Genomic DNA, 8,147 nt, shown 5'->3' on the forward strand with positions numbered 1-8,147 from the left:
ACAAAAATAAAGTCATAGACTATAAACTATCATTTATATTTTCATTCGAGTTTTATTTTATTTTGTAGCGCTTATGCATACATTATGCAAGGTTTGGTAACACGAGGTTATTTTGACGATGCTACTTTGCCCACGTGTTCAACATATTCTATTGTTAAACTGTTTCCGAACTAACTCTCTGGGAGAGCGACCCTCTCTCTAAATATGGTGGATGACAAATGAGCTATTCATCGAAACCTACAAAGAGTTTACAAGTTTTTTACCTCAACACTGACCAAGAATATATAAGGAAAGTTTGACTGATTACATGATGATTTTATTAAATACAAGCTCTTGAGAAAACGTACTTTCGCACGCAAAATTCCCAATTGTTCCCTTGTGACATAATTATTATCTTTTCTTTTGCATAAACAAAAACTGTACTAAAAACAAGGTAAAATAATCTTTCAGACGTGTTTATTAGAAATAAACATTTTCATTTTTAAATATACGGATTTTGGAATCTAAAATGTATTTTGTGTGTACAAAAACATCTCAACGAAAGTTCACATTTTTAAAACACATTCCTGATTATAAAAAAAATTCTCAATGAAACTCCCACTTCACTTTTTATCTTTTTGATACATTTTTTTATAACGTTTAAAAAATGTCATTTATTTTTAATTTAAAAACATTTGATGACATTGCTTTATATTTTTAACATCGTTTTAATTATATTTAATAAAGAAACAAAAAACAAAAAAAAACAAAAAGAACCAAAAAAATTCACAAAAAATTCACGTCCTCAAGAGAATTTTAAGAATAACCTTTTGAATTTGCATTTGAATCTTTGTTAAAGGCTTCAGGCAAGTATATGTGGCCAAACCTCAACTGATAATACCATATTCAAGGGATGATTGTACTAGAACACAGCAAACTTTTTTCAGTTCTTTTCTATTTATAAGATCCCTAACATTTTTTAAAAAATAGATGAGTCTTTTCAGTTTTGTCGATAGGTTTGCAAAATGTATATTTAATTTATGTATTGGCAACTCTGCCAACAACTCTTCCTTATTGAACATATCACAGTGAGAGTGCCTCCAGACGGTCGGGAGCAGTTGATACTTGTGCGATACCTACTTATGTATTCAGTAAAATAAAAGGAACTGCCGGTTCCTACTTTGTGATTATTATATTTAATTGTCTATGGTCTTTGGATCTGTCAATGTTCAGCGCGTCCTTGGCATCATTTTCACGCCGTAATGATAATTGTTTTTCAGACATTCTAAGATACTACCGTATAAACTATACAGTAATTGTTTTAAATGTATATCATTCGGAGTTAATTCAACAGCTTTGAAACAAAGATTTTAAAATTCAAGTGCTTCCACTTTCTGGTGACGTTTCTTCAACACTTTGGAATTTGCGGGGCGCTCCTTGTCCGTAAGTTCTTGTAATACCCATTCTTCTTACTTTGTGTTGTTTAAAATAATTGTTACACTTTGATACTAATTGATAGCATTCGCTAGGTAACATATGTCAAAGTATACACCAAAAAGTTAAACTTTCAGGCCGCAAGTTTCACGCTTGCCTTTACATACAAGTACACACGGAGAAGGGTTCTAAGAAGAAAAGGAGGGTAAGTGTATCTTAAAAATATAATTTCTGTTGCAAAGCAAACATTGCGATTTTTCCTTAGACCGTTGTGTTCAAGAATTGGCAATTTCATTTCTCCGATTTTTGTGTCAGCAAAGACGATCCCTGTTTTGCGGCCCTTTTTGAATTTGAAGGTGTCAACAGTCTTTGTCATGTTATAAAAGGTCGTCTTTCCAAAAGCTCTCTTACTAAAAAACAATCAAAGGTTTCACCCTTCCGAATTAACCACGGGAACTAGCCTGTACCCAGAGTATTTATTAAAAAGTGCTTAGTCATACCTGTGATAATGGATGTTTATTGTCAAATAAAAGTGATTCAGTTTACTCTTAAGAACGGAGTTTTTATTCTAAGGACCCTAATTGAAATTTTTTTCATTACTCCGAATCAATGACCCCGCAGCACCGAGTTAGTATTCTGGCTAACCACGACTCCACATCCGAAACTTCCACAGTGGCAAGGATGGCAGGACTATCAATTAAGTTGTCAATGACTCTGTGTAACACAACCAGTTTTGAAATAATAATTTTTAAAGGTTTATGTGTTGCGTGTCGTATCTTGTGATTGTCGTGTTTATATTTAAATTCAGTCAAGCCTAAACTCTTTCACTTTCTCATTTTATAATCTCAATGTTTAGAGCCTTTTACATTATCTTTTTCTGTCAATGCCACATTTTATGTTAAATATTTTTGTCTATGGCACGTCATAGTGGAATATTGTCATGAATTTCGCGTCTATAATATCTTGTGTTTGTGGTCACGTCAAATATTGTTTGTCTATAAATAGCTTGTTGTGATCCAGATACGATTCAATTCTACACTATCATTCATTCAACATTCATTATCAACCAACTCTCGCTTCTCTTTCTAAGTTTTAAGGTCTACCCTCTTCTTTGTGACATATTAAAACATATCAAGAAAAAACATAAGTGTTTTACTCAGAAGCGAACCTCTCAATCTATCTCAACGGCAAGCCGATCCTTGGCGTGAAACGAAGGAAGCCCAACAAGCCGATCAGCCTTACAACCTGACTGGAGGCTTCTGGAGTCATGATCGAGGACGCTGCTCATGGTCCTTCGAGCCGGATTGCACCAGCAATCATCACCCAGGCCACCACAGGAGAAAACAGCAATCATCACAGCAAGCACCAGAGTTAAGTAAATCCTTTCAACTTTCCCTCCTTACTGTGTTAATACTTTTGCTGTTTCTCAATCATAACAGGCACGGATCTCCAATCATCTGATAATGGCGGACAACCTGAAGGCTCTCATAGCCAGAATGGGTCAGATCAAAGGGCTGATAAAGAAGTTTCAGTCATTGTTAGATGAAGACCAAACGGATCCGTCAATCATCCAAGTCCGATTGGCAAAAATCGAACCTTTGCATGACTTATTCATGGAAATTCAACTTTAAATCAGTCTGTGCGATGAAAGTTTGAATTTCAATTCGGATGATGAGACCGATCGCTTTGAAACAATGTATTTCAAGGCCATCTCCGAAGCAAAATCGCGTCTGACGAACGATTCCAAACTTAATTCACATCAATCACAATTAAATATAAATTCTAAAATTCAGTTACCAATTTTGAAACTACCTCCTTTTTCCGGGACATTCTCTGAGTGGACTTGTTTCGAAGAATCTTTTCAATCATTAATTGAAACAAACCATGAATTATCTGCAATTCAGAAATTTCAACGCTTCCAAATTATTAACATCTCTGGAAATCTCATCAAATAATTATCATATTGCATGGAATTTATTAACAGATCGATACGCAAATAAACGCTTAATAATTCAAAACCACATCCAAGCTATATACAATATTGCAAACATTAAATTAAGCTTTTTTAGATAAAATTTCAATAAATTTACGGGCTTTGAAAAATTTAAACCTACCTACAGAACATTGGGATGCCTTACTAATTCATTATTTATCAACAAAACTTGATCCAATAACATCTCGTGAGTGGGAACCAATTCCTATTCCAGAACCAAATACTTACGTTCATTCTATGGAAACATTCATAAAGTATTTAACCGATAAATCTAATATGCTTCAATCTATTCCAAAGTCATCTGTAACAGCTCCTAAATCTGATAACATTAAGAGCAAAAAACCAAATTTCACTTTTGTAACATCTCAAAATTATTGTTGCAATGTCTGTTCTGAAAATCATACTATCTATCAATGCCCTAAACTTCAGAAAATGACTCTTCAAGACAGAATAAATGCATCTAAGACTTTTAAATTATGTTACAACTGTCTAGGAAAAGGTCATTCTTACGAACAATGTCAAATCAAATCCCGTTGCAAAACATGTAACAAAAAAACATCACACTCTGTTTCACAAAGAAGTTCAAACTGAATCTGAACAAGGTCCAATCATCTCCGCTACATCCATGGCAAACGAATCTCATGCCTTACTATCTACTGTTATTCTCAATGCGAAGAATGCGCAAGGACATTTCATCCAGGCCAGAGCTTTACTCGATTCTGGCAGTCAAAGCAACTTCATTACCACAAAATTAGCTACGCAGCTAGGCGTTCAGCTAATAAAGTCAGATAGCCCAATTACTGGAATAACCGGCGCATCATTCAACAGTAATTTCAAAACTAATATAACCATTGCTTCACAATATAAAAAACGTTTTGTAAAACAATTATCTTGCATCTGTTTAAATGAAATTACTCTAAATATTCCAGTAGACAAGATCACCAGCAACGCAACAGCTACGCTCCCATAACACATGAAGCTAGCAGACCCAACCTATCATGAACCTGCATCAATCAACATCTTTCTTGGCTTGTGATATGTTCTGGAGTTGCCTAGAACAAAGGCGAACAAACATCTCAGGAATGCAACTTCAACAAACCGCTTTCGGCTGGGTAATTACACACACCGACACACCAGCCGACGAAGGTATTTCTTTATTTTCCATTAAAGACAACAATGCCCTTCATGATCTCATGACTAAATTCTGGCATATGGAAGAAAACCTTTCTCATCCACCTCAGTCCTTGGAAGAAAAGGCTGTCGAATCCCACTTCATGGACACACATTACAGAAATGAAGATGGTATATTCGTCGTGGAGCTTCCGCTCAAGGGAAACCCACAAGACTTGGGTTCTTCGCAAAACGCAGCTACAAAACGATGGCTCTCCGTTGAACGGAAACTCTCACCTCCATTACAATTGCAATACTCTGAATTCATGAATTAATATATTCAACTAAACCATATGTATGAAATATTTATTAAGGACAACACTTCATCCTCTAACCATCATTTCTACTAACCTCACCATTCTATTCTACTTGAATCCAGCGAAACCACCAAACTGAGGGTCGTGTTTGATGGATCTGCGAAAACCTCCTCAGGGCTCTCTCTAAATGACATCCTCATGGTTGGACCGACCATTCAAGATGATCTCCTTTCAATAATCCTACGTTTCAGAACTTACAGATATGTAATATCCGCGGACATAGAAAAAATTTACCGTCAGATCTTAATAACTCCCAAACATCGTGATCTACAAAGAATTGTTTGGTCAAACCCATCTTCAAACAAATTGTCTCATTTCAGACTCAACACAGTTACGTACGGTACAGCATCAGCTCCGTATTTAGCGACAAGATGTCTACGGCAACTAGCACTGGATTCACAAGAATCGTCGCCAGACGCAAGTCAGCGCATATTGCTCTAGGAAGTTAATATTAAGCATGAGACTCATTATAATAGCTTTAACACTCAAGGCGTGTCAAGTTAGAAATTTACCTCGATAGATGACATCAAATGCAAGTCCCGACAGTTAAATTTAAGAACGGATAAAATGATGCTACAAAGAATTTATTGGGCGCCAGCTCAGAATTCTACTATTCTGAACAATTTATATAAATTATGAGAGTAATCCCTTAAGATACTAATGTATAAAAGTCAATCTCAATTTGGAAGGCATCTTACGTAAAATCCTAAGTCCGCCAAGGTCAGCATCTCGCCACAACTCACGGAACAAAATCGAAACCATCCACAGCGCTCTTCACACCCGTAGCTCGCAAATCAAAACGGCAACTTGAGAACCCTTACAGCCGCTTTCGGTAGGAACTAAAAAGCAAGACTGCTACAGACGTATTCGAAATCAAATTGTCGATTCACTCTTTGCACTCTGACATTTAATGTAATTTCTTTTTAATGTATTTTAACGACTTTGTCTTTATTAGGTTTCCCCATACAAACTGTTCTTTCAGTGACAGTATATTTTTTTTTTTATTTTTTTATTGTTGATACATTTTTTTTACAATATTTCATATTTCAATTTAGTAATGTTGGCCTCACTGGGTTGTTTACCCGTGCTGAGGCCCCCATTTTATAATTTTAGAATTTATACATTTAAAAAATATAAAAGAAAAACAACATTAAAATAAAGATAAATTTAAAATAAAAAATAAAGATTAAAAATTAAAATATAATTATAACACTAAAAGAAAAATATCAAAAGAGAATGTAAATCGGCATTTATAATGATATATGTGTTTGTGCGTGTTGCGTGTTTTATATTTTTTTTTTGTGTTGCGTGTATATGTTTTATTCTTTTATGTTATAGTATTTTGGTAATATTGTCTTTTTGTTCTTTAATCCATTTTTTTATTTTGTGTTTGAATTTATTTTTATTTTCCTCAATTTTTGTTTCAAGTGGAAGACTGTTGAATGCTTTAATAGCGTGGTATTTATGGTGTCTTTGTCCAAAGGTAGTGTTTACCGTCGGAGTTTTTATGTTTTCTTTGTACGCTTGTCTGACCGGTCTATTAGTGATATTTTGTGTTTGTTGGGGTTTGTTTTTTTGGTCGAAAATGTAGTTTAGTAGTGTTTTAACATATAATTGGCGTATATCAAGTACGTCACAGCTTTTAAATATTTGGTCTGTGTCGGTTAGTTTATGTTTTTTGAGTATTACTTTTAAATGTACAATAAATGTAATGTACAATAAATAATATTCAAATGTTTAAATATTAAATAAACAGATCCTAGCGAGGAAATCTTATACAATCATTTGAATATTGGTCTACATTCATTTGTTGTATATTGTATCCTTTTTGGAATTTAGGTACTCTTTTCATAAATAAAAAAATGTCAAACTGATTTCTCCCAACTGCTTTTCTACCAACAGGTAGATATGCAAGTAAAAACATATATGTAGGTGCAGCAGGACGAAAAGGCGCAGCCCAAAGATGAAATATTTACATTCAGTAAATCATAATGGCATAATAGAGTAAAAAGCTCCGAACTTATTGTTTTTATTTTCTATTTGTATGAGGTTTTTTATCCAGTTAAGAATTTTTCCTCATAACACACATTAATGTAACTTAAAATCATTCTTGTAAATACAACCATCAGACGGTAATAGTAATAAGGCCAAATGAGCCGCAGCACTAGTTAATTAGAAACATAAAAGGGCATTGTTATAAGCCCTAGCTAGTTAGAGGATTACAAAAGAATTCATAATATCAAAACATAATAATTTGTTACGATAATTTTTGGTTTTCCAATTTTAAGAGAAAATGTAAAACTTAAATTGCCATAATCGGTGAAAGCCAAAATAAATTATTTAAAAAAACATTTAAAAAATTGACATTGACATTTTATAATATGTAATAAGTTATCAATTAAATAAAATAAAAAAAGAGTTAAGAGTGAGATTGAAAGTCACCTTTATAAAAACTAACTTAACTAAAAATGCTTTTTCTCATCCTCTCTGCCGTCTCTCACCTTCTCGTAAGTCTACTTAATAATAACATAAGCTGCGTGAATAGCTGTGCTCTCTCTTCCCTGTCGCTCTCTCATTCTCTCATTCTCTCTTCCCTGTCGCTCTCTCTTTCTCTCTTCCCTGTCGCTTTCTCTTTCTCTTATTCTCCCTTCCCTCTCTTTTCTTTTCTCCTCCATGAAAGACTTGCTATTGTTTTCATTTATTTTCGCTGATGCCATTTGTGCTTATGCGATTTTCTTTAAAAAATATATTATCAATCTTCAAATGTAATCAAGCTACTACATAGGAATAAGGCCACACATAATATGCAATGGTAAAGTAAGTTTTCCTCACCAACATAGCGCCATCCATCAGCTTCTGAAAGGCAGCTCTGCTCTGGTCTGAAAGATTTAATAACTCTATAAAGTTGATGTCTTTAAAAATGTTAATTGATCTTACGAACATTATGAAATACAATTTTATTTATTTATATGCATATAAATAAATAAAACTATTCATATTTTTATTTACTTCATATATACGATCATGCTTGGTTTTCCTGCGAACTTCCATTCGATGGATGTGAAGCTACTTGATTTGTATAAAGAATTACCTGCTACGAATCGAGGTCTCTGGGTTGACGCTTGGGGAGGGAGAGGAGTAGGTGTCTCTACTGTGGGAGGAGTGGTCGGCGGTGAAGGGCTTGGTTTAAGTATTCACCCAACACTCCACCACTGCCACATACACTCGGAACACACTGCTCCTCTACCACAATC

General features: G+C 34.3%; 1 long non-coding RNA gene across 1 annotated transcript; it reads left to right on the forward strand.

Moving 5' to 3' along the window:
- The first annotated feature begins 1,256 nt into the window (after positions 1–1,256).
- On the forward strand, positions 1,257–2,669 carry LOC149413866 (uncharacterized). Its single transcript, XR_016304002.1, has 3 exons — positions 1,257–1,422; positions 1,551–1,618; positions 2,504–2,669. It is a non-coding gene; the product is annotated as an uncharacterized LOC149413866 (long non-coding RNA).
- The last annotated feature ends 5,478 nt before the right edge of the window (positions 2,670–8,147 follow it).

Source organism: Hesperophylax consimilis, chromosome 20 (assembly GCF_061612785.1).
Source record: "Hesperophylax consimilis isolate HC1 chromosome 20, BYU_Hcon_1.0, whole genome shotgun sequence".
NCBI lineage: Eukaryota > Metazoa > Arthropoda > Insecta > Trichoptera > Limnephilidae > Hesperophylax > Hesperophylax consimilis.